Genomic DNA, 27,282 nt, shown 5'->3' with positions numbered 1-27,282 from the left:
GAAGTGAACTGCTAACTCAGGTTAGATTGTAGTTTGGTACATTTTCTGGAGGGCAATAGACAAAGCGTTGTTTATAGTAAAGAAAAATCTGAAACAACCAAATAAATAATGAGGGACCATTATATTTTCAGAGACTATTAAACAACATGGGAAATGCTTTTGGTACAATATTGATTTTTAAAAAAGTTCAGATCTAAAAATTGTTTAGCATTAGAATTTTGATGAAGATTCAAAGTAACATTTTAAAATGTTATGTCATATACAGCTACCCATAAACCCGTGCAATGCAGATATATCTACATCTTTAAATAAATATTTTTTAATCATAGAATTTTAAAAGGATTTATTTATTTATTTGTTTAGCAAAGAATACTCCAAAATATCCAGGATAAATAATATTACATTTGAAGATCTCCAGGGATGGAAATTCCATAACTATTTGTAGTGGGTTTTAACTCTGATGGTCAAGATTTTCTTAAGTTTAACTGAAATCTCTTTGATTTATTATTATTATTTTTCTTTTTTTAGGGCTGTACCTGCAGCATATGGAAGTTCCCAGGCTAGGGGTCAAATTGTAGCCACAGCCATAGCAACACCAAATCCATGTCTGCAACCTACACTACAGCTCATGGCAATGCGTGATCCCTAACCCACTGAGCAGGGCGAGGGATCAAACCTGAGTTCTCACAGATGTAGTCGGGTTCTTTTCCACTGAGCCACAATGGGAACTCCTCTTTGATTTAATTTAAATCAACATCTATTTGCTCTGGTCTTCACAACTATAAGAACATTTTTTGACATTTTTTTTCTTTCTCTTTTATCAGATTAAATATCTTTATTATAATATTTTCCTCATTATTTAGCATTTTACTGTTTTGTAAGTGTTCCTTTCTCCCCTGAATCTGCTTCAGTGCTATAAACTCATTGATAGCCTATACCTTAAGAAGGCTTAGGAATCTGTGGTAAAAGGAAATTCATATATTTGTTGTGAACCCCTGTCCTTTCTTACTCCTTCACATTTATTTCCCTCCTTTGCTGGGATGTTGAAGGCTTTAAGGGGCCCTCAGGAGTAGTTGCAGTAATAATAATCTGGTTTCTTTTGAATTTCTTGTTTATCTTGTATAATTTAACTCTCTGAGGGTTCAAGGTATGGATTTATATTTGCTGGAAAGATGCCACGTGGCAACTCTGTGCAATGTGCTTTACGTGTCTCACCTGGAACAATTCTGCAGCACCCCTGCTGAGTAGCAATCATTGTTCCTTTATTAAGAAAAGGACATTGTGATTCACACAGCTTAGAGATAATTTGCCAAACAGCGAGTCTATATTAGGCTGGATTCTATCTCTGTTCTCTCTGAGTTCTTGCTGCTATACAATGTAAGTTTTGTTTTGTTATTTAAAGAATAAAAGCTCAATTGGTTCTTTCTTAGCTTGATCTGTCATATTAATATTAGCATTTTGGGTATATCATTAAAGCTTTCAGTTAGAATTTACTTTTTGCGGACTTGGTTTGCCATGAGTTGAAAACTCTTAAAACAATAAACTATTTATTTTGCCATGTGTCTGTCCTGGTGGCTACATAGAACCCTGAGGTTCGCACAGTTACCTACAGCTGCCCTCCAGGGCAAATAGCAAACTATGGGCCAACTAGAAGGATTTGAAATAAGACTTCTAGATCAGCCTGGTTCTGGATCCACCAGGAAGGTCATGGTGAAGTTCAAGGTCAGGGACATCACAGATACCAGAGCTCAGGTTTCTCCACATTGTTCAGACGGGGGACTTAGTGGTGAGGATGGCAGTGAATGATGGGGTCCCTATCTTTAATAACTGAGGATGATACTAAAGCTGCCCAAAAAATACTTTATAAATTATTTTATAAAACTTGCTTTTATGAACGAATTAAGCATACAGAAAAGCATAGTAATACAATATTTGTTGGCATTCTAGCATTCTGCTTAAGAAATAGAGCATTACAAGTGCAACTGAAAGCCTTTCTGTCTTCACCCCAACCCTATCCCCAACTGCCATCTTTCCCCAGGGGTAGGTAATATGTGTTTGAGATTTATGCATCTTGATAATTATATCTTTAATTCATTTCCTTTCACTGATGTGTAGTATTCCACTATATAAATATTCCGTAATTTACTTACTTTTGGATTGATGGACACTTAGGAGACCAGGGTAAGGTTGGTGGGGGGAATACGTGATTAGAGATGTTATTACCTAGTTTTATTTTCGTTTTGGGAGACGGATTCAACAGATATTTATTATGTTATTAAAAATAAATAAATATAAGCTGGACGTATGTCATGAACCAAGGATCATGATTAATCCAGTTAAGATACAACTGTATTAATTTGTTAAAGATGCCATGCAAAGTACCATGGACTGAGTGGCTTAAACATCAGAAATTTATTTTCTCACAACTGTGGAGACTAGAGGTTCAAGACAAAGGCGTTGGCAGGGCTGGTTTCTTCGAAGGCTACTCTCTTTGGCTTGTAGATGGCTGTCTTCTCCTCCCTGTGCAGCTCCCCCCAGGTCCTTCCCCTTTGTGTGTGTGTGTGTGTGTGTGTGTGTGTGTGTGTGTGTGTGTGTCTGATTCCTAATCTCTATCTCTCTTTTTTTTTTCTGTCTTTTTGTCTTTTTAGGGCTGCGCCTGTGGCATATTGAGGTTCCCAGGCTAGGGGTCTAATCCGGGTGGTAGCTGCCGGCCTACACCTGAGCCACATCTGCGACCTCCACCACAGCTCACAGCAATGCCAGATCCTTAACCCACTGAGTAAGGCCAGAGATCGAACTCGCAACGTCATGGTTCCTAGTTGGATTTGTTTGTGCTGTGCCAAGATGGGAACTCCCCTAATCTCTTTTTCTTAAGAGAATACCAGTCATACAGGATTAAGGCCCACACTAATGACCTTATTTTAACTTAACTTCCTCTTTAAAGACCCTTTCTCCAAATACAGTCACATTCTGAGATGCTGGGAGTTAGGACTTTAGCATATGAATTTGGGGGCATGTAATTCAGCTCCTAAAAACCAATACAGACAATGCTTCAAAGACATTCAGGAAAGTTCTCCTTGTACAAGTAAGTGCAAGTTCCCCTGGGGAATCCATTTAAGCATGGAAGAGCTAGGTCATATAACAGCATACTCCTAAATAAATGATGAGGAGGATATTTACAAGGTGAAAGGCTGAAGAAAGAGCAATAATAGTACTATTATTTTTCAAATGACAATAATTCTGGATTATACAAAATTTACAAAGTTTTTACATCTATTTAAGGTCGCTATCATTATTCTCATTTTACCAGTAAGGAAACTGAGGCTTAAGGAAATGAAATAATTTTTCTAAGGGTCCAGAGAAACCCAGCAATAGAGCTGGGATCCTAACCCAGGTCTGTTTGATTCCAAAGCTTGTGTTTGGAGTTCCTGTCATGGCAAAGCAGAAACAAATCCGACTAGGAACCATGAGGTTGCAGGTTCAATCCCTGGCCTTGCTCAGTGGGTTAAGGATCCAGCGTTGCCGTGAGCTGTGGTGTAGGTCAAAGACGTGGCTTGGATCTGGCATTGCTGTAGCTCTGGCATAGGCCACCAGCTATAGCTCTGATTAGACCCCTAGCCTGGGAAACTACATAGGCCGCAAGTGCAGCCCTAAAAAGACAAAAAATCGAAAACAAAAACAAAACGAAAAAAACAAAAACCAAAGCATGTGCTTTTTATATACTGTAGCGTCACTTGGAGAAAACACACACACACACACACACACGCACGCACGCACGCACGCAGGCACTACCTCTATGAAGTGTTGCCCTGCAGCAGTTAGCTACTAGTTCAAAAATCCCTTCATCAGGGGGCACTAGATGTGGCTGGAAAATGAATGACGGTCTATGTGAGGACAGCCCAGGAGAAGAAAGGAGGCACAAATTCCCTGAAAAACAACTCCCAGAAAGGCACATCTGTGTCGATTTATAAAAATAGCAAAGCGTAGACTCCGTATGGCTGTGAAGCCCTTGCCGTAGCAGCAGGGGCACGACATCCTGTGACGCCAAGAAACGGCCGTGGAAGTCGCTGCGAACAATGGCCACAGATGCCAGCCGAGGAGAGATGGCTGCTGGGGGAAGGAGTGTGTGTCACCCGGCAGCTGCGGGACGTTCACAGGAAGGAAGCGCGGGGACCAGCGGGTTGCCGTGAGCGCACAGCAACCTCAGCAATGCAGGGCCTGTGAGCCGCCCCTGGCCCCTGCAAACGGTCAGTGCAGGTGGTTTATTATCAATGTCGTTATTCCCTTCACGTGGCCCATTTCCCTCAGAGGCACAGGACAGAACAGTAGCTTCTTTGAAAAAGGAGATAAGAATTAGATAAACAAGCCCTCCATTAACATCCCACTGGTGGAGTTGTCTGCATTCACCTAATTAACCCAACCTTTAAATAACACTTGTGCCAACAGCCCCTGGACAGCACTAGGGAGGGAAATGTGCTATCCTTTCTGACGTTTCATAACATGGAATGTCAGAATATGCCAGTCTTGTAAGCCAGGAAAAATTCAGCTTTCACTTGAAGCCTAAGCAGAAGTGATCGTGAGTGAATGAAGATCCAGTTCTTAGCTGAGGGTACTAGTTACACGGATCAAGTGATTTGAAAAGATTTTTACTCTTTCTCTCTCTCACTCCTTCCATCCCTTCAGCCCAAGGGAATTTCCTCCCTGGCAAAAGTTCTGAAGGATCACAGAACTAGGTGTAGGGGAGATTAGGTCGTGGGAGCTGTCTTTCTGTGGCTGAGCTATTCGTGTGGTACAACCTGCAACGCTCTGCTTAGTGTGGCTTTGAACAATGTGGCTTTTATCAGATGACCCGCCGAGGAGATGGAGGCCTTGTTTCTGTCCAGAACAGGTATGGCCCAGGGAGGAACGAGGAAGAGGCACACCTCCCACACCCGCAGCCGCCTGACCTGACCTGCTGGTGGGAACTCAGAAGGGCAGAAGGTAGTGTGGACTCCACTTTGATGTGGTTGGCTTTTAGGATGACTGCTGTGTGGTTGTGTGTTTGTGCACTGGGGGCAGGGCCAGGGTAATAAATACCAGGGAGAATGTTGCAATCGGTGCCTATCAGCTGAGCGTTGGACAAACATTTTCACCAGTGGCTATTTCCCCTGGGCGGCTGACAGTTTGTGCAACTTGTATAAGACATTCTGAAAGAGAGGAACATTTGTTCAACTTATATAACTTCTTTTTCTATCATAAGACTCAAGCAGTCCTTCCGGGCTCATGTCCTGTTGAACAGAGTCCAATTGAAACTTCTTTCCTTTCCACACTCAGAAACCTGACACCTGTTTCAATACCGCCTGATAGCAAAGCTTACTGTTTGCCTGCGGTCCTTCTCTGGCCCGCCCATACACCTAGATTTCATAATGACATTCCTTCTTCCTCTTGTAATTCTATCTAATTGTTAAAAAAAAAAAAAAAAAAAGCAGCAGCAGCCAAATGTTATGATTGAACAATCTCTACAATGTATTCTTAAATTGGGTGTGTGTCAAATGTATATGTTTTTAAAGCATAAGGGACATTATGTGGTTCTGGAATTGCAAGGTAGGAGTTTTAACTAGTAGAATTTGGGGGCCACTGTTGCTCAGGAATATGGCGGAGCTACATTCACACACTTCCTGCCCCCAGTCAAGGAGTTTAAATAAAGCATGTGCAACTTCTTGTATTTGGTGTGGCCTTTCGTCCCCCTGCCCATTTCCTTTTTTGATAACAATGCTGATAGATTATGATTTGATTTGTCTTAGAGGTTTTCAATATAAACTGGTTTAAGGCATCATACTTGAATAGAAGTTATCTGATAATCATTATTCTACCCAAAGTGCTTTGCAATCCTTCTAATTCTGTGGCCTTATAAGATTTCCAATTCACCAAAGCAAGCTTAGCAGGTAAGGGAGTGACTTAACACCAGCTGTTCTTTTGTTTAGGGGTGTACCATTCACAAGGCACCCTCGCATAGGTATTCTCACTTGCCTTGTGCAACCCACAAGGAAGCAGCATGAATGTCCGGATCCATCAGACACCCCAAGGGCTTTTGTCCAAGTCACAGTTGGTAAGTGGCAGAGCTAGGCTCTTTCCCCCCAAAGCATTTATTGCTCAGTCTGTGCTAGTGTCCTCCAGCAGTGTGGTCCCTGTGCTTGGGGGCTTCATGCATGAGATGGCAGTTACTACTCACGACTGCTGCTAGAGTTGGCCTTGATCACGAGAGAAGAGGAATCTGAGACTCATGTCACCCAGAGTCTTCTCATCTGGAATCAGGTGACTTGCTGCACCTCTGGAGCTCTTTAAACTCTAGCATCTCGGGAACACCCAGGGGCTCACTAACTGTTCGGATCCCTTTCCCCTTTCCATCGCCTGCCAGGGCTGGGCCTTGCTGTAGGATAATGAAGATGAAAGAAAGTGGACGCATGGGCATCACACATCCATGGAGATTTGGCTGTCCCAGGGGTGCTCAGTGAGGGGCTCTGAACTGTACACATGCGAAGCCTGGTGGACGCCAGTGTAGCCTGGGACAAGAAGTGAGGAAAACGAGAGCCGTCTGTGGGCAAAAGAGCAGCTCCTGAAGGAAAGAGGCTGGTGCAAACGCCAGAGAAGTCTAGGCTCTCAGAGCCATATGTCTCCATGCTTCTAACACCCTGATGTTCCCGATATCCTGCCTGGAGAAGCCTGTTCCATAATGCCCAAAGGGAAGGGTCATTCTGCCCTCGACTTGGGCAATCTTTCAAAAAATTACTATTTTTTTGATACTGTTGCTACTGCTGCACCCTTGGCATTATCTGTGAGCAATCTGGTGGATCTGGCAGACATTGGGGCCAAAGTGCACTGGGAAATGCCAGAGGTGGAAAATTTGAGTCAAAAACTTCAAGAAAATACAATAAAATGTTCCTGAGAGTTAAAATTAATCACTTGAATATTGTGGCTTATATTCTTAAGTTTAAAGTTAAGTTTCAAGATGTGGGCCCTTATAACACTCATATAAAAATTACCACTATTTTTGAAAATTTCTATTTCAAATGATGTTGGGTTTTAATATTATTGCAGATTAGCTGTCCTTTTGTATAAAAAGAAACCAGTCACATAGAGAAAATACTTGATTTTTATATAAGAGAGTTCACTTTTCAGTCAATGCATCATTAAGATATCAAGCTGGTTCTGCTTATAGAGTAGACATTTAACATTTCTGAATAATAATGCATTTTAATTCATGATGGTAATTCTGTTGGGTATCACCAATAACTTAAAACTAATCTATACTTTCTAAAAGTGTTGCAAATAGAGGTGCTCAATAAAAGCCAAACTAAGTGTAGCAAGTTTTCAGATACCTATATTTCTGGTTAAAAGAAGGATTTGGAATTCCCTGGTGGCTCAGTGGCTTAAGGATCCGGCATTGTCACTGCTATGGCTTTGGTCACCGCTATAGCAAGGGTTTGATCCCTGGCCTGGGAACTTCTACATGCTGTGGGAATGGCCAAAAAAAAAAAAAAAAAAAAAAAAAAAAAAAAAAGAAAGAAAGAAAAGAAACAATCTTCGTACCTAGGATTGATTGGGGAGAGTAAGTTGCAAATTTGGCTTCTATTTGTAAACAGATTGTTAAATGCAGCTCGTTAGAAGGCAGCTAATTCTAGCAGCCTTTCTGTGGCTCACCATTTCCTTTTCTGCTTCCCAACCTCCCCAAACGATTAACAACACATTTTGCCCCAGCCTGTGTTGCCTCCGATGATAACAGATGGATCTCAGCCACAGCGTGAAGATGGGAAATTTGCTTGGGACAATATGTTTCATATTCCTACCCAGCTGCCTCATGCTTCCGTCTCCATAAATTCTGCTAAAAATGTAGGACTTCTCATTGTGATCTATGAAGGAGTGTTCTTTCCCACCCATCCCCTTCCTCCTGTGCCACTATGAATTATTTCTCCAGTAGTGATTTATGTAGTGCCTTTAAGGAAGAAAGTCTGTGCCAGCAACACAAAGAGAAAGATGCTCCGGATAGAGAAGCATAGGAGCTCCCTGTAAACCAGCAGTGTGGTGCCCCAGAGCGTTAAACCAAAGTTTTCTTTGATTTTTTGACTGTGAAAAGAGAAAAAAAAAAAAAAAGAACTTATTCCCTCTCCCACATCCTTCTCCTCACTGCAGACCAAAGTGCATTTAACTACCTCTCAGTGTCCTGTTAAATGTGCTAATAATTATTTTGAAAAAGATCAGCTTAGACCCAAGAGCAACGGTTACCTGAACAGGTTCTTGTATCACGCACAGTCTGCCTCTTTTCAAACATGTTGAGCCATTTAACCTATTAATTTGGCTTGACTTCATTTGTCTCTTCTAGGTATGTAATGAAAGTAACATGGTAAAGAAACATTTCTGGGGAATTTTAATATTTGAAAATTATGGCTTGCTATGTTTTTATTTTATTTGCTGTGACAACCAATCAATCAAAATGTTTATTGGGTGCTATACTAGGCAAAGCTAGTGCCATATGCTGTTGTGAAATCTACATCATACCCTAGTGTGGCAGTGATCACTTAGTTATCTAGTAGATTCTTTTTTTCTGAATTGTGTGTAAAGACCCACCCTCCTTCTGCTTTAGAACAATGTCGAATTCATGGTAGGTAATTCTGATTGGAAAGTATCACATGGGATGGAGAAATTATCTTACTTTATAAAGATTAATATGAGAAGCTGAATTTCCAATCAGATAGTGAATAAACATGGAATTGGCACAAAGGGAAATCATTTCAGATGATAGAAGGCTTCAAATGTGACAAACTAGAAAAGGTGCTACCTGAAGAAGGTTGGGTCATTGTCTGGCAAGTGGCTTTATAAGACGGGATTTACTTTCATGAATTCATAATGATCTGAACTTGTAGGATCAGAAACTTGACTTTATCACTGTACTGCAAATGTGTCCTTTCTGTAGAAGCTGGCTCTTCTACAAGTTCATAGAGATGGATGTGTAATCATAATGTTAGTTTATTAATTTTGATTAAGAAATAGCACTTTTAGCCATTTTGGAGTCTGTAGAGGCCTGCTAGGAACAGGCTTTCTAACAGGACAAATAAATCAGGAAGGTTTTGGTCCAAGGCCATTTTTGCTGGCTCTCACTGGGGTCTCCAGACCAGAAGAAGCACATAGCTTTTCTTAAAACTGAAGGTGATTATGCTTGAGATGAAACTGAATTCTATTTAGGCAAAAGATGTGCTTATGTGTACAAAGTAAAGAACAACACAGTAACTCCTGGTGGAAAACCTAACAAAACCAGAGTAATCTGCGGAATGGAAACAGTGCTCATGGAAACAGTGGCATGGTTCCTGCCAAATTCTGAAGCAACCTTTCTGCTAAAGCCACTGGACACAGAATTTGTGTGATGCTGTACCCTTCAAGGATTTAAACTAACTGAAAATACGAGTTCCCGTCGTGGAGCAGTGGAAACAAATCTGACTAGGAACCATGAGGTTGCGGTTCAATCCCTGGCCTTACTCAGTGGGTTAAGGATCTGGCGTTGCCGTGAGCTGGGGTGTAGGTCACAGATGCGGGTTGGATCTGGCATTGCTGTGGCTCTGGTGTAGGCCGGCAGCTGTAGCTCCGATTAGACCCCTAGTCTGGGAACCTCCATATACCATGGGTAGGGCCCTAAAAAGACAAAAAAGATAATAAATAAATTAAAAAAAAAATGAACTAACTGTAAATAAAAGTGTGGATTTTTTTTTTTTTTTTTTAAAGAAGTAACTGTCAGGAGATCCAGATGCAAATGCTTGGTTAGCATATTTTCATCTTTTCTCTTTAGAGGTAGATATACTTTTGTTATGTGATACCAATAATACCCAATTGATTTAAACCATTGTGGATGATTTTTGCTACTTTGCAATCAGATGTGATCTTGATAATGCTTGTTGTTTAAGCAAAAAATGTTTCTGTTGGATCTTTTCCATGTGGACTTCAGGGTCATCTAACAATTTAAATGCATATATTTTGAGAAAAAAGAATTTGTGTGACTTTTGAATTTGCATTGCATGGTGTTTAAATATGGAGAAAATACATTTCTGATATTGGGATTCCCATTTATAAAAATTATATATATATAACATTTTGGGTTTATTTCATATATATATATATATAAATATAGGTATTTTAAAAATCAAGTCTTATTTTGTCTTTCAATAGTTTTCAATTTTTTTCATATGTCTTGCCATCTTTTGTAACATTTATTCCAGTCTCTTAAATCATGTTTCAAAAAATTACATTTCTTTACTATTTATCATTGGTGTATTGGGATGCAACTGATTTTTATACACTGTTACAAGTAGCTTTGCCACTATATATATATATAGTTCTAATAGTGTATTCTATATCAGTTTAATAGTGTACAAATTCTCTTACATTTTCTGTATAGTCATATCATCTGCAAACCATGACAATTTATCCTTTCCTTTCTATGATCCCTCTCCCTTCTCACCCCCTACAGTAATTAGAGAAACTGCATATCATCCTATCATCACACCTATTAAAATTTACTTGTGTTTTCTTAATCTAATATTTCTAATACTCAATTATGAATATGACTATAATACGGTTACCATAAAACTTTTATGATTTATTCATTAAAGTATAGGCTAGGCTACTGTGAAGCAACTGTATTGATTACACTAGGCATACTGCAAATAAATATGAATTGCCTTTTCATATTATCTTTTCATTTTTGATGTCTAGTATTAGTAATACATATAATGTCTACAGTGTTTTGTATAATATAAGGCAATATTGATGTAGGTCCTACAGATAATTCATCTTGCAAACAGATGAGGTAACTTACTATACGGATAAATACATTATAGTACCGTAAATGTATTTTCTCTTCCTTATGAGTTTCTTCATAACATTTTCTTTTCTCTAGTTTTATTATTATAAGAAAACAGTGTATAACACTTGAGACATACAAAATATGTATTAATTGATTATGTTATTAATAAGGCTTCTGATCAATAGTAGTGATTACTAGTTAAGTTTTGGGGGAGTCAAAAGTTAAGGATTTTCACAGAGTAGGTGTTGGTGCCCTTTTCAAGGGTCAATGGTGTTTTCTAATTTGCACTGTAATTTCTTCTTAAGCCCATGATTTAGAACTATTTTAAACATGAATTTTAAAAATTACTTTTTTCTTCTTCTATTTTTATTTCTTCAGCAAACAGGGTCTACCAGATGTCAAATCTTTCTTATCAGTGGAGATTTACTTTGTGGTTCCATGGGAAGCCAAATTTTTTAAATATTCCATTTGTGCTTGATTCAGTAAAATTTTCTATATCCTTATAGATTTGTTTTTAATAGCTTTATGGAGGTATAGTTTACATACCATAAAATTCACCCATTTAAAATTGTACAATGTAATGATTTTTAGTAAATGTACAAAGTTGTGCAAATGTCATGAAGTTAGATTTAGAACATTCCACCTTAAAAAAATCCCTCCAGCCCATGTGCAGTGACCACTGTTCCCATCCTTATTGATCAATCTGTGTATCCTTAATCTGCCAGGTTCAGAGAGGTGTAAATGTGGGGTGGTTTTGTCAATTTCTTTTTGTAATACTATAAATTTTTGTTTTACACATTTTGTGGCTATTTTATTAACTATATACAAGCTTAAAATTATTATATTTTGTAGGCAAAATTTCACTTAACTATTATATGGTATCTATCTCTAAAAATTCCTTTTGTCTTTGGATGAATATTTACTTAGTATATCTTGTCCATCACATTAGTTTAAATATTCATGTCTTTAAATTATAGGTATGTCTGTTGGAATCAACATATAACTTGGTCTCTTTGTTTAATCTGAAAAATCTGTCTTTTAACTGAGATTAGTTTAAATTATACACATCAATGTGATTGTTGGCATATTTGCCTTTATTTCTGCATATTATTTGGTACCTTTTATTAACCACACATTTTTCTTTCCTTTTCCTTCTTTCCTCTGCCCCTTCATTTCTTGCTTTTTTACTTGACTGAACTTTTCCCCTAACTCTCTACCAATTCCGGTTTGGAGTGATGCCTTCTATGTACCTGCGTAGATGCATACATACATACATACATATATGTTCGAATATATACTTGTGTTTATAGGCATTTAAATGCATGTGTATGTGTATATAAAATCCTTGAAAAGTCTACTTTTACTTTAAAAGTTATTGTCATGTAGCATTTTAGTTCCATCTTGATTTTTAGTCTTACATACAAAATATTTTTGATTTGCAAATGTTTACTGTTTCCTGGCATAAAACTATCTCTTGCATCTTATTTTTTCCTTCTGAGTTTCAATCTCTTCTTTCTGAAGTACATATTTTAGAAGTTTTTCAATTAGACTAATAGAAAACATTTTTTTTTTGTGTGTCTGGAAATATCTACTTCATCCTTACTCTTTTTTTTTGTTTTATGCCAGGCCCACAGCATGTGGAAGTTCCTAGGCCAGGGACTAAACCCACACCACAGCAGGGACCCAAGCCACTGCAGTTATAATGTTGAATCCTTAACCACTCGTCCCTACTACTGAAGAAAAATTTGGTTGGGAATAGAATCCTGAAATATCTGGTCTTTTCTCTCAGCATGTTGAAATTATATTCCACTGTCAGCTGATTTTTTTGTTAAGAAGTCTGATATGTCTGCCATTCCCCATCAGGTGTTTAATCTCTGCCTGTTTTAATGATCTCCCTTTATTTAGATTTCATTTGTATTTATTTCCTGTGTTCAGCATGCACCATACTTTCTGAATCTGACAATTCATATCATTGATCCATTCTGGAAAAGGCTTAGCTACAATATCTTCAAATTTTACCTTTCTCTCCTCCTCTCATATTTCTGAAAATACTATGATGAGTTTTTGCATTCTTATTCTATGTTCCTTAAACTCTCGTATTGTAAAATCTCTTTCTCTCTGTTGAATTCTGAGTAGGTTTTCATAGAATTTTGTTCTTCTAATGTTCCTATTCCTTCTATGTCTTTAACCAGTTTAAAATATTTATTTAATAGTGTCTTTAAGTTTTCCATTATTTTAATCTTGTTTAATTCTGTTGTCTGTTGTGTTTGCTGACTCCCAAATATGGTAGATTCCTTAACTACTTTGTAGTTGTGAATTGGATAAGATGATTTTAAGTAGGGCTTTATCTGTGTGAATGCGGTACATCTTGAGTTGGGGTGTATTTCTCCACAGAGTTTTCATTTCCCCTGCCAGAATTTCCAGGGATTTAAAGGCTTGGGGGCAATTTGTATGTTAATTTGATGATCTGAGATTCTGAAACTGTATCGGTAGTATATACATCCAATTTCTAGATATGTGTGATGTAGACTAATGGTTATTAGTATCTGGGATAGACCTTGACCCCCAGTTGAGCCAAACAGGTATCTGCCAGTTAGTGGAATTTTTTTTAGTCCATCCAGATGTTTCCAGCTATTTTTATTATCTTTTTTCCCCCTCCTTCAACCCAACCTCATACTGGCTATTTCCACCTGGAGGTAGAGACCCTTATTCACATTGCTGGCCCAAAGTAGTAGCCTCCTGGCCATGTTCTGGCCTGTGGCTCTCTTCTTGCATTCAATGAACATCCAACATCTAAGATTAGTGTCTGACTGAATACGTGGGGACTGCTGACACATAAAGCTGAACATCACTAGTATGTATGTCCCATGAGAGAGCCTATAGGACATTATGTTAGCAAAGCAATTAGGTATACACTGCTAAGGGGGCACTACCATCACCTTAGTGATGTCTTTTTTCTAAAGGGGAGGTTCATGAGAGGAGGTGGCTTTATAGAATTGGATTCTCTGAGAGCAATGAAGATGACAGATCTAAAATAACAGAGTTTAAGCGGTGATGCTGAACAAGTCAAAAGCAAGGTGGTTGCAAGTATAGAAGAGTGGCAAGATCAGGGTGGCATCCAGGGGTCTGCAGGTAAATGTTTAGGAAACTTTCAGTTCTGTGCCCCATCCTCTGATCATAATCAGATCTTCAGTGTCTTAAAATCTAGCCAAGTCAGAAAACCAATCTCAGATTTCTTCTCCCCTCACCTGAAAACCACCTCTGTTACCAATTACTTTATGCATCAGAAGTCACTCTAATCAGTTTAAGTCACTCTTAATCAGCTTCGGAAAGCCAGAGAATGAGGCTTGGGTGATCTGCTGGTTACATAGCAAGGAACAGAGAAGCCTTGAGAAATGCCTAACTCCTACACAGACATGTTTTGAAGAAAACACTCCTGGTATTACCTTCTTTCATTTGGAACCTAAAACCATAGGAACTATACTCCAGAAACTCTGCCGTAGTTGTCCTGGGAAGAATTGGATATTTCTGCTTTCCAAAAGATCTGATTTCCCCCTTCATGTGCACTGCTCACATTGTTTACCCTCGCCTTTGAGTTTTGAGTGGTATCTCCGCTTGGCAGAAGTTAGATCTCATGAGGACCCCTAAACTGCAAGGGAGTCTGCAGTTCCGCTTCTGGACTCCATAGCACAGGAAGTCCAGCTATACAGAGGTTATATAAATGCTTAAGTGCTCAATTTATAGTTGTTCACACTTGTCAAAGGAACCATCAAACCTCTGGCCCTTTTCTCCATTTGATTAAACTCGGCAGATAGCATAGAGAGGTCACATGGGAGTCAAGGTGGCTGAATCAGCTGTGGGTCATTTCTTCATAAAGGCTAAGGATGTTAAAGGAAGAGGGGAACTATCAATAAGGTACTAGAATTATGATATAAAAATAGCAGATATAAAAATGCTATAGCAGGGAAAGAAAAGAAGTCAATATTTACAAAACAAAGAACTAATGGCATTTTTTTCCCAGTCTTCTAAAGTATGACAATGGTACAGCCAAGAATAACAAAGAACAGGAACTAGAAAAAATGAACTGCAGTTCTTTTCATTTTCATTCATATCTAAATCCTCTGTTCTTATATTTTAAAATGAGAACAGGGTGTTCCCATCGTGGCTCAGCAGAAACAAATCTGACTAGGATCCATGAAGACGAAGGTTCAATCCCTGGCCTTGCTCAGTGGATTAAGGATCTGGCGCTGCTATGAGCTGTGGTGTAGTTTGCAAATGAGGCATGGATTTGGCATTGCTGTGGCTGTGGTATAGGCCAGTGGCTACAGCTCCAGTTCAACCCCTAGCCTGGAAATCTCCATATGCCTTGGGTGTGGCCCTAAAAATACAAAGACATACATACATACATAAAAAAATTAAGAACAGCAACAGGAACTTAGCTTTGGGCAAAAATTGGAAATAATTCAGGTGGTTATGCTTCTTTGAAAAACAAGATTTAATTTTTTTTTCAGATTCAAATAAACACAATTCAAAGTAATGTAATGATGATCATGAATGAATGATAAATGGGAAGGGATGATGTAATATCTTAAATTGATGATAAGATAGTCATAATTTAGGACAAGTTCCTATCTGCTATATCTAGAATGTTAGAATCATAAAATCAGGAGATGAAAGTTAAAAGGAACCTTGAAACTAGTCTAACTTTTCACTGCAAGGCATGCTTTTATCCACTACCCCGTGACACAATTTGTCTTCCATAATCTACTTGAGTATTTCTGGGAAAGAATAACAAATTGCTTCATTGGTTATCAAACAAAAAATCCATTTGATTTGGCATAACTTTTTCTTAGTGAAGTCCAGTGATTTGTTATCCAGTGATTATTGTTTTCTAATTTCTCATAATAAGACCTGCTCTTTTATTTACTGGTGTAGTTAGTAAATTTATTAAACTTCTTAATAGGTGTGAAAAGATTTTTAAAAATCAATTTCAACGTGTCACACATCTTTTACTTATAATCAAACATGTTAAGAGGATTAGCTCCTCGGGTAGTTTTCAACCTTCCCACCTAAACCCCCATTTAGTTCTCTAACTGTACGAAACAAGGGCCACTGCTAAGACAAAAGTTTTCAAATCCTCAAAGAAAATAAAAATCCATTCATGTATTTAATCTTAGTATGTATTACATACTGAAGAAGAAAAGGCAGGGGAAGTGGAATGGTTGTTTATAAGGTTGCTTTGTAATGATTTACCTGTTACTGAAAGAATTATGAACTGCACTGATATCAAAACCTCAAATAAATTCAGTTACATAATAACAGTTGTGAGATTTACCTCTCCCCACTGTGGCAATCATTCTGGTCAAGATGCTTTTGGATGCAAGCAAAATCATTAAGCTGGCTTATTCAAAAGAAAGAATTTATTGGCTTTTAAACGTAACTAAAAAGGGGACTGATTCAGACATGGCTGAATCTAGGTGCTCATATGATGTGATTAACAAGCTGTCACTCTGATCCTGTCTTGTGTACCTTTGGCTGACTCTTCCTCATTGATGATGGTGATAGTCAAGTGAAGCTCCAAGTCTACATGCCACAATTTAATTGCTCCTCTAGAAAGAATGCCTCATTTCTAATAATTCCAGCTAAAGTGCTCTGGCTAACTTTCATGAGTTCAACTTGGTTCATACTCCTTTTTCTAAAACGCGTCACTGTGGCCTGAGAAGTTGAACAGGCTGATTTGCCAGTATGAGTGAGTTGTACCGCTGCAAACAGGAAAGATTGAGTGTAACTGTGAACCATACAGAGCTTCCAGCCTATGGGGTACTGCAGCCCTGGTTATTTGCTGGGCAAGCCTGGACTTTTGGTGCCAAACATGGGCTTCCTCTGCCTGGAGGAATGGATGTATTATTTGAATTTGCACAAAGGTATCCTGTGGACTAGCTGTGGCCTTGGAGCCCTGGATGTGAATCACTTGCGCTGTGAGGAGGGGAGGGTAGTCCTCTGGTTGAAAATTAGGTGCTGTTTTTATGCTAAAGAAATGGACAATGGGCAAACAGATACACACCACAGAAGAAATGCCATCACACTACTGCCATTAGTGTAAGTTTGAATGTACTGTAGGTCCAAGTCAATTCAATTTAAATCTAAATCTACTCAATGCAGCTCAATCCAATCCAACAATTATCAGTCTCTTATTATAGGCCAAAAAGTGTGTGTCTCTGTGTGTTGGGTAGGTAGGTAAGAAGGCTTTATGAAAAACAAAAACAACGGCAAAAAAGCAAAAGATGGAAAGACCTGTTCTTTAAGGAGCATGAAATATTCTAACATTATGTCAACTATGAAATTTCTTTTTGAATTAAAGTCTACTTTGCTTTAACAAATAATTCAAAGGTTCTCAGGCAAAATCAAAGATGGTAGAGTGTAAACATTCCTTTAATTTCTTTTTAGGAAAATAATATGTGTACTTATATCTGTGAATTATATATCTATTGTATGTTCAAATATGATTACAGCCTGGTAAACTACAGAACTGAGGGATTTAAAAATAAATATTTACTACATTATATTTGTTATGCCAGTTCCTTACTTCCTAATGTTACCAAGTCCAGGATCATACTGCTCACCACATGACAGGCCAATTAAGTCCAGAGATGAGATGTTGGGGAAAGGAATAGGGATTTTATTTGGAAAGCAAACAAGCCGAGAAAATGGCCCAAAGAATTATCTTAACCAGTTGGAATCCAGGCTTCTTTTATACTAAAATGGCAGGGAGTATGGCTGGTTGTTGCAAACAACTTCTTTTTTGTCTTTTTTTAGGGCTGCACTGCGGCATGGAAGGTCCCAGGCTAGGGGTGCACGGAATCAGATCTACAGCTGCTGTCCTACACCACAACCACAGCAGCACCAAATCTGAGCCAAGTCTGTGACCTACACCAGAGCTCACAGCAAGGCTGGCTCCTTAACCCACTGAGCAGGCCAGGGATGGAACCCCCCCTCCTCATGGATACTAGTCTGGTTAGTTACCGCTGAGCCACAAGGGGAACCACAAGTTTGCAAGTGGTTGTTGGAAACTTCTTGATGTAAACTCCTTTGTTCTTGTAGTTGTCCCTGTAGGTGTGATCACAATGCTATAAACCTCAAATGAGAATCTTTACTTTCTATAGCACATTTTTTTTTTCCTACATAGGAAGGGTAAAGTGTTATGACTTTAAAGGTCAGTGCCTTGAGAACAGACAATCCTCTATATTTCAGGTGCAGAGTCACCATGACCAAGCACAGGCAACAGAGCCCAATATTGGAGCTGAAGGAATAATCCAATATGGAGACAGGTTTGTTCTTTGTTACAGGAACTGTCTGAAATAGCAGCCAAATATGTATCCAGTGCAAGGTCATCTTTTCAAGTGATATTTAAGTACTATTGTTTTACTTTAAAATTATTGCTAGTAACTCAGAGTTGCTTTAAACATTGAATTAGCCTTTTAAAATTTCTGTAAAGAAAAACTTACCTTTACTCCTCATTTTAAGTACTGTTTTAACAGTGCAGGCATTATTTTTCAACCTTTAGGAAAGCACAAAATAGCAAGCTGATAATATTATCTAGTCAAAGTAAAACAGGGGCAGGGGTCTGGGGTGAGAGGCAGTAACCAAATGCCAAATGAGATTTGTTTTTATTTCAGCATTTAGGGAGCAGAACTATTTCCTTCCAAGCCAAAAAATATCTAGCACCCGAAACTTTTAAGTCTGGGACTTTCTGGATAAAAAAGAACAGGATTTAAGTGAGTACATACTTAACGTTAAGTGAGTAAATACTTGGGGGTGGGGTGGGGGAGGTAACCACCACAGTGAAACTTATTTTTTAAATGCAGCAGTGGAGTTTCCTTGGCCAGTTAGGGGTGGACCTGAGTTGAAGGCTAGGGACACCTTGTTGAGCCCGGGAGGGAGAGCGATGATGATGCAGATGAACTGATGAAGATGTGCAGCAATGGAAGCCCAGAGAAAAGCTTGAGAGGCCCGAGTGTGTCCGCGGGCGGGTCCCCGGCCGGACAGCCCCGGGCTGGGCCGCGGCGGTGGGGCGGGTAAAAGCGTCAATGGGCCCATTCAGGCAGGCGCAGAGCGCGGGGGTTGAGAAGTTAAGGGGCGGGAGGTGGCGCGCCGGGACCACGGCCGCGCCATTTGCATTTCAATGAAACCCGCCTGTTGACTCAGTGCCCGGTGCTTCCGCAGCTCCCACCAGAATCTGCCTTTGTTGGTTTTAGCTCCGGTCAAGTCCACTTCTTGCAACGGGGGAGCCGCGCGCATTGAGTTTGTGTAGTCAGGCAGAACACTCGACAGGAAGGAAGGAGGAAGGGGTGCTCCTCGCGGCCATTGTCTGGGCAACCGGGCTTAAGCAGCCGAGTGACTATTTAATCTATAAGGTGCACTTGAATCCCTTGCAAATCCTCTCAATGTGGAGCAGGGGGCACCCAGACAGGGACAGATGGTGCCGAACCCCTTTGTTTAAAAATATGGAAATGCGCTTTTTCATTTACTTAAGGTAGTCCAGCTCTTTTAACTGTTGCTATTCCCTGGGTTGCATTGTCTTGGAGAGACCCGAAGATGCTAATGGGTCTGGTCAGCCCTGCCGCAGTGGCCCGCTTTTTTTTTTTTTTTTTTTTTTTAATGTAATCGCTGGAAGTGAGTCTGCTATGTTTAGTAAGGCATCTTTACGGTAAAAGGACCCCTCCTACCTTTTTGGTGTTTTCTGACTTTAGGCAGAGAGTAGCAGAGGGAAATTTGTTTGAGTTTTGCAAGGTCTCTTTTCATGGGCCCCTTCCCTTTATTTCTCTCACATTAAGCATCAAATTCAGAGGGCTCAGAATGCTTTCACGAACATCTTAGGGGGAGGAGAGAAGGTCTTCTTCTGAGTGTTCTCGGCTGCTTTGCAGTGGCCTCTTGGGCCGTGAGGTATGGTGAAGGGTGACCCAGTTGGGTTTCCACAGCCGGAAGGATGCTGTGGCTGGGGCCATACATGTGTTTTTGCTTCCACAGCTGTAATTTAGAGTATGTTCAACATCAGCCTGTGGAAATGTACACATATACTTGCAGTCTTAGAAAAGTGTAAGATTCTATCCACCAAGCCCTTGAGCTTGCTGACATGTCCCAAGATGGATTTTCTCATTGTCCTGACAACATCAAGGACTCCCATTTTCAGCGGGCTGCACTTGGGAACATCAGAACACACCCCAGATCCTCTGAAATGAGGTTAATCATCTGTCCATACATGACCTATTTTTCCTGTTCTAGCTTTTGTTTAAAACATGGCAGTCATGGTCCTGCTGGACTCTTCTAGCCACAGTTAATACACATCAATTCAAGGAAAACATTTGAATGGATAACTGATAAAAAAAAAAAATCAGAGAATTTTCCATTTCAGCACAGGAAGCAGATTATTGTTTTGTGGTTTTGCAGGTAGGATGAAGCTGACATATTAGAAAATAGATTGTTGAGGTATTTTAATCTTGAGGTGTTTAAGTCTTGAACATGTTAATACATTTATATAGAGACAAATGTCTGTTTGGTCTCTAATTCTAATGCAAACAGACTGAGAAATGCTCACAATCCATTTCTATTTTTCTTAAAAGGCACTGTCTCTTACATGCCATGTGGCTACAGACTCACTGCCTTCAAGTTGTTCTGACATGCTCTCTCTAAGAACATAGACAACATACACACAACACCTGGATCTGTGAATTAATTTCTACCGAGGCCACCACCAAGAGGCTTTCAGGATCTTCTGTTTCTTACCCAAATATCAAGCCCTAAGTCCCTGAATTGACCCTTGACTATGAATTCCTGCTTCATTTCCACTTCACTCAGCCATTTCAGAGCAGGAAAGAGCCAGAATCAGGTGTCAACCAGCAGGTTTAGCATGTAATTCATATTTTTTGAAGAAAAATCTGTCTAAGCTGTTTAAGGTTTTTTGTTAGAAATTAATTAAAACCACAGGGGTGAGAGGGTCAGTGTTTTTACATGCTTAAGCATTGTGCAGTAAACAATTTGTTTAAAAAGCTCGGAAGTTAAAAGAGCTTTGCTCGGAATTTTAAAATTTGATAGGTTGTCCTTCTAAATGGTGAAAAATGGAATAGAGTATTATCAGGTGTGAGCTTGAACATATTAAGTTTGTTTTGTTTTGTTTTGTTTGATTTTATGTAATGAGTCTTGTTGGACTTCATTGCAGTGATGGTCTCCCTCTCTGATTCTGATTAAACCATGAAACCCCACATACTCACTGATATTTGTCATTTTACTTTGGTTGGTAAGTGAATTTCAATGATAAAACTGTGAAGCCACAAGTTCCGCCAAAGCACTGGAATGCTCTTAAAAGGAAACTACCCCATCCAGCAGAGAGTTTTGGTTTAAGTTGAACCTGTGGCTTCATGCTCTTTTGTGATTCACAAATGATGCCCATTCATCCCACCCGGGGAACAAGATAGGAGGCAGCCACATTCGATTAGGTGCAGGATTCTGAGGACACTCCTAACATGACTGTGTTGTATGGGACCAACCTGGGCCTCTCTTGAAGATCAGAGAATGAGACTATGTATTTATCCTGTCAAGAAAGGCAACTTCAACAACTGACCCTATTTGTGGGAGAGGATTTGGCCAACTGGGACATGAATTCAGAGACTTTTGTTATGAATCAGTTCCTGTAAGACATTCACACCTGGGTTACAAGTGTTCAAATTGAACTGGCTGCAGCTGCATCCCTTGGGGATTGTCCAAAATGAAAGTGTTTATGGTGACCTTGCATGCCAGACAGAGGATTGTTTAGAAGTGTGCACCAACATTTCCATTTGGGTGTGGACTTAGTTTAGGAAAGTTCTCCAAGTTATAAGCTATTTTCCCCAAAGGCAAGACACACTCCCAGCTGCTAGTGGTATAGGATTTGTGCCGTGTCTGAGCTGTCCTCTGCAGCACTTGACAGTATTGACTGCTTCGTCTGGAGACGCTCCTCCTGGGCTTCGGGCTTCAGTGACAGAACTCTCTCCTGGCTTTTCTTCTGCCTCTCTGGCCTCTCCTTCCTGGTCTTCTTGCAGGCTTTTTGCCCCTTTGCTCATCCTTATTGCTCTCTCTCAGGGGTCCTATCTTTGGTTCTCATCTCTTCTGTACTTTCTCCTTGGTGAGGTTTCTGGGAGACTCTTCTTAACCGCACTATGTGTCCTCCTGCCTAAGGGCCTTTACACAGGTAGACTCCTCTGCTTAGACGGTTCTTACCCCAGATACGGGGATACCTGGATTATTTCTTTCTTTAGTTCTCTACTTAAATGTTACCTTTCAAGTGAATCTTCCCTGGTTATCCATAGAAAATAGCAGGTATCCACTTGGGTCAGGACTAGGGTAAGGCAAGCCAGGAGCCCAGGGCACACAATTTAAGGAGGCAGGCTCAGGGTCAGCACCTAAGAATGTGTGCTTCCTAACATTTGGTACCCTGGCCATCTTGCTTACCTTACCTGTCCTGACCCTCTACCTGCTCTCAGTCACTCTCTGGTCTCTTAGCTTATCTTTCTTCACAGATACTTTTTTTTGGCTTTTTATGGCCACATCTGTGGTGCATGGCAGTTACCAGGCTAGGGGTCAAATCTGAGCTGCAGCTCCTGGCCTACACCACAGCCACAGCCACACGGATTCAAGCCCCGTCTGCAACCTACACCACGGCTCATGGCATGGCTGGATCCTTGACCCACTGAGTGAGTCCTCGGATGGAACCTGCATTCTCATGGATACTAGTCAGATGTGTTTCTGCTGTGTCACAATGGGAACTCCTCTTCACAGATACTGTTATAACTAACATATAATTGGTAATTGTTCATTTCTCCCCTCCTGTCCCACTCACACCATTAGAATATGGGCCAGTTTGGAGCAGGGCTCTTGTCTGTTTTGGTTTTTGCTTTTTTTCCAGAGCCTAGAACAGCGCTCAGAATGTAGTAAGAATTCATCATGTGTTTATAATTAAATGACTATCGGGTATAAATGACTACCGCTCATTATTGATGACTCTCGAAGCATGAAAACAAGGTATGTAAATGGACCTCTCCCCTTGGATAGCCCACAAAGTTTTCAAACTCAGTGAGTTTGAGATTGCATTTATCTTACCTTTTGCTCCCAAACCTACCTCCCACCTAGATTTTCTTTTCTGATGAATAGTAGTACCTTTTCTGATGAATAGTAGCTCAGATTAAAATGCTAGAGATGTGGTAACTCAGGCCTATCGAATTTACTCCCTAAATACCTCCTGCCTTCCTTGCCTCCCTCCCTGCTGCCCTGCTTTAATTCAGGCTCTCCTCCCTTCCTCCTGGAAAAACTGCCAATCCCCTTCCAACTGATCTCACAGCACGTAGCTTGTTCTTCTCTGCTTCAGACTTCTGGCTCACTGCTGTGACGGGAGCTCCGTAAACCAAGTATCTGGTGGTGCCACTTCCTTAGTGTAAAGTCCTTCCATGTAGCCCATAGGTCTGAAGACACAATTCAGATTTCACCCACTAGAAAGGCCCTTTGCCGGGGCCCGACTGTGCCCCCTCCTCTCTGCTCCTGTTATCTGCCCTCTCTCCCCCGCTCAACACACACATTTGGTGCCCAGTCACAGAGCGATTGGATTTGGCATAATCTGTCCTCCTAAATGCTGCTCACCATTGCCTGGCTAACCTTTCCCTGTCCATTCACCCTCAGTGGAATGGTCAATCTGTCTATCAGATTGTTTTGTAATTTTCTATTTACTTACCCTTTTCCGCATCATACTGAGAACACCTTAGGGACAGGAACAGGGTCCTTCATTTTTGCATACCCAGCACAGCGTTGGCCCTTCATGTCATTGGTTGGATGAATGTATAAATTCATTTGAAGATTATTTTGTTACATAGGGTAGGGCGTAGGTCTCAGTGACATCTTCCTTACTTGGTGTCTATTTATTCCAACATCGCTTAAAAGAAATCTTTCGGAGTTCCCGTTGTGGCGCAGAGGAAATGAATCCGACTAGAAACCATGAGGTTGCGGGTTCGATCCCTGGCTCCACTTGGTGGATTAAGGATCCACCCTTGCTGTGAGCCTTAGTGTAGGTCGCAGACGCGGCTTGGATCCTGCATTGCTGTGGTGTAGGCTGGCAGCTACAGCTCTAATTAGACCCCTAGCCAATTTTGTGGGCCCTAGTGCGGCCCTAAAAAGATAAAAGACAACAACAACAACAACAAAAGCTTTCCTTGAGAAGCTTACTTTTCCATATATTACATTCTCAAAGAGTTGGATGTAATTCTAGTTTTCCATTTGGCCCGCATGATGTACACATCCATTCCTGCATCAGTATCGTAACAGTTTAGACTTCCTCAGCCACTTTTTTACCAGAATGTTCTCTGGGTTTCGTCCATGTTAATTTTCCTAAATACATTTTGGTATTGAATGTTTTATTGATTTGTAATGCAAAAATCCAGTTAGAGTTTTAATTGGAGTAGTTATCTGAATATTGAAATTTTTTTTTTTTTTTTAGGGCCTCACCTGAAGCATATGGAATTTCCCAGGCTAGGGGTCTGTCTAATCAGAGCTGGAGTTGCAGCTGCTGGCCTACAGCCACAGCAATGCCAGATCTGAGCCTTGTCTGTGACTGACACCACTACGGCTCATGGTAGTGCAGGCTCCTTAATCCACTGAGTGAGGCCAGGGATGGAACCTGAGACCTCATGGACACTAGCTGGATTTCCATAATGGGAACTCCTGAAAATTAATTTTGAAAAAAGCAGAATTCCTCATTTTATTGTTATCGTGAAGTTGGCTGGTTGCTAGCTGAAGAGTAAGTAATCAGATAACAGAAAAACCACATCAAAAACTGGCATCAAATGATAGCCAGATTTTTAAGCTCATCACTCTACTTCCTCATAGCAATATCCATAGACTCATGTTTGTCCTGCCATTTTATGCTTTTTCCTTCCCATGAATGGATGACCCATCCAGTAAGCTAACATATTTGTGTTTTAAGACTCCCCTAATGGAGATAAGCAATGTCTCATGTACTGTTTCAATATTAGCTGGAATATTAGGGGTGGAAGGTCCTTCCCTTTGCTCAATCCTAGTATCTGAAAACAAATTCAGCCAATTTGCTTGGTGGAGATGTAGAACAGCTGGCCACCATCCCGTTTTCCCAAACTCTCCTTATACTTTCGACTGGTAATGGGGAAATACATCTTTAGCTCAGTTTGTCTGAAAATTTATTTTGTGGGACCTTCTAAACATCCATAAATTTTACACAAACCATTCGAGCATTTTACATGATTAATCTTGTGTTGTTTATCTAATGCAAGATGCTGCACACTACCCAAACCTCTGATTAGAAAGAGAGGGCCATGACCTTGGGGGAGTCTGGGCTTAGTGTTCACTGTATCATCAGCCTTTCTCATCCCCTTGTTTGTATTACAGGATTAAAATCGGAGTCATTTTGTTTTTTGCCTTGCTTATTTTAAGTCTCTAGTGTCCCCCACCCCCTTGGTCCCCTGCTGGGAATAGAGTCTAAACTTTCTAATTTAAGCCAAGGGGTTTATGAGCCCCCAGGGCAAAGATTTCATTCCATAGCCCTGAAGTTGGAAGCAGGGAGATGATTTGGTTCATTGATTTCTCTTCTGAGTCTGTTTCTTTCCAGTTCTGTAGCCCCTGATTCCTATCTGCCAAGGGAGTAGTTAATAATTTTTACTCATATCCTCTGGCTTTCAATTAATAAGTACTCAGGTGATCTGACTTAAGGCATGCTTTAAGTTTGTTCAAGCCACTTCCATGAGCCCACAGCTACAGTGTATTTCAGGTAAAGTTATTGATAGTGTATAAAGATGACAAACCTTGGTTTACATTATCATGAAATTAATTTTTAAACCTGGTTAATTTTATAAAAATAGATTTACTTTTTAAAAAGTCACCTAGAAGTATAGTCACAGAAGTCCATTCTCACTTCGACGTCCATGCAGCATATTTTTTAAATTGCTCGAGTTAGGTGAATTTTAAACCACTGTCAATCAAAAGCAAACAACAAACAAACTCCTTTTCACCAGTTTTTGCCCAGTTTTTATACTCCTACAGTTAGTTCTTTGTACTGTTTGCTAAAATTATCTTTTTTCTCCAACCATAGCCTTTAGCATGGCATTCAAAGCTTTCCACAGTCTGGTCTTGCTCTGCTTTTCTATCCTTTCCTTTGTCCTCTCTATACAGCCGATTTCCAGGCAGTTATTAAAATTTGGACTGACCCTGCATTCCCATTGCCTGAGACAGTCTGGGTTTACACCTGGGGCCTTGGGGTCCTGTCTGGTTTAGCATTTTTAGCACTTTCAGAGTTGTCCTCATTTAGATGATAAATTATATTGTGACTTCCTTGTTGTTGTTTTCTTTTCTTTTTTTTTTTTAGGGCCACACCAGCATGTGGAGGTTCCCATGCTAGGGGGTTGAATTGGAGCTGCAGCTGCTGGCGGCCCATGGCACAGCTACAGCGATGCGGGATCTGAGCTGAGTCTGTGACCTGTGCTGCAGCTCACAGCAACACCGGATCCTTAACCGTCTGAGCAAGGTCAGAGATTGAACCTGAATCCTCAAGGATACAAGTAGTTGGGTTTGTAATATGCTGAGCCACAAGGGGAACTCCTTATTCCTTTCTATGACCAAATAATGTTTATGGCTCTACCACATTTTATTTACCCATTTATCAGCTGAAGTACATTTGGATTGTCTCCAGCTTTTGGCTACCATGAACAATGCTGCTATGAACATTAGTGTACAAGTCTTTGTGTAAATACATGTTTTAATTGCTCTCGAGTATATGCCTAGGACTGGAATTTCTTGATCAAATGTTAACTATATGTGTAACATTTTTAGAAATTGTCAAAGTTTTTCCATTTTCCATTCCTGCCAGTTCCAGTTTCTCGGTATCCTCAACAATACCTGTTATTGTCAGTCTTTTTGATTGTAGCCGCTTTATATATGACGTCTTATCTCATCGTGATCTCAATTTGCATTTGCCTAAAAAGTAATGATGTTGAGCACCGTTTGATATGCTGATTAGATACTTTTCTTTCTTAGAGAAAAGCTATTCAAATCCTTTTCTTAATTTTTTAAATAATGATTTTTATTTTTTTCATTATACCTGATTTACAGTGTTCTATCAATTTTCTACTGTACAGCAAGGTGACCCAGTTACACATATATGTATAGATTCTTTTTTTTCACATTATCATACTCCATCATAAGTGACTAGACATAGTTCCCAGTGCCATACAGGAGGATCTCATTGCCTATCTATTCCAAAGGTACTGGTGTGCATCTCTTAACCCCAAGTTCCAATCTAATCTGACTCCCTCCCCCTCCCTCTTGGCAACCACGAATCTTTTCTACAAGTCCATGATTTTCTTTTCTGTGGAAAGTTTCATTTGTGCCTTATTTTAGATTCCAGA

At 40.0% G+C, this 27,282-nt stretch overlaps 1 protein-coding gene and 1 pseudogene across 4 annotated transcripts in view; both read left to right on the top strand.

Annotated features, from left to right (window-relative positions):
- SPRY1 (sprouty RTK signaling antagonist 1) overlaps positions 1-27,282 on the top strand; it is a 414,305-nt gene that overhangs the window by 65,224 nt on the left and 321,799 nt on the right. The window lies entirely within an intron of this gene.
- On the top strand, positions 6,713-9,542 carry LOC106504731 (annotated as a pseudogene).

The sequence above is a fragment of the Sus scrofa genome, chromosome 8 (genome assembly GCF_000003025.6).
Source record: "Sus scrofa isolate TJ Tabasco breed Duroc chromosome 8, Sscrofa11.1, whole genome shotgun sequence".
In the NCBI taxonomy this organism is placed as follows: Eukaryota; Metazoa; Chordata; class Mammalia; order Artiodactyla; family Suidae; genus Sus; species Sus scrofa.
Note: the sequence above shows the minus strand (reverse complement) of the source record. Positions and strands in the feature narration are given on the sequence as shown.